We start from the raw sequence: 844 nt of genomic DNA on the forward strand, positions 1-844 counted from the left end.
GGGAGAGGCTGCTAGATGGTTCACTAAGCTCCCTTATAACTCAATTTTCACATAGAACCAACTAAGGGATGTCTTCTTAGCATGCTACTATCTGGTCTCCAAGAAACTAAACCACAAAGACAGAGTGAACAGCTTTGTGGTACTACAAGGAGAGTCAATTAGTAGTTCTTGGGATAGATTGACCTCGTTCTTGAGATGTGTCCCAAATCACCGTATAGATGATGAGTCACGGAAGGAATACTTCTATCCGGGTCAGGATGATAATAATAAAGCGGTGTTGGATACTATAGCAGGTAGATCTTATGGGGAGTGTCCTTATGCAGAGATTGCTGAAAAATTAGAGTAAATCTCCCGAAACGATAAAGCTTGGAGTACTAGGAAGTCCGATACCGGGAGAAACAGCTTCGCAGTGCAGTCCACTCACAACCCAGCCACAGATTAGATTCGTGAAGAAATGACTCAGATGCGAACCGAGCTTGGGTTGGTACTAAAACATGTCACTGGGGTGCTGAAAAGATAAATGCAGTCAACTACTTGTTGAAACCACCATCTAATTATGAATGCTATTATGCGGAGGACTCCTATGCGGTAAATGAGCAGACGAGGGGTTTCCGACCGAGCGCCCAAGGCTCAAATCAGGATAATTGGCGCCAAGGTCAAGGGAACCAAGGTCGGAACTATGGTAACTATAATCGTGAGGGTCATTATGTCTGAGATGGAAACTACAACCGCGACAACAACTTCAACCGGGGTAACTACGGTAACAGAAATGATAGGAATGGGCCCTATGTCCCTCCTCAAAATCGTGAAGTTACTCCTAGGGATGGTGGAGATAGTATGGCGC

Source organism: Solanum pennellii, chromosome 8 (genome assembly GCF_001406875.1).
Source record: "Solanum pennellii chromosome 8, SPENNV200".
Taxonomy (NCBI): domain Eukaryota; kingdom Viridiplantae; phylum Streptophyta; class Magnoliopsida; order Solanales; family Solanaceae; genus Solanum; species Solanum pennellii.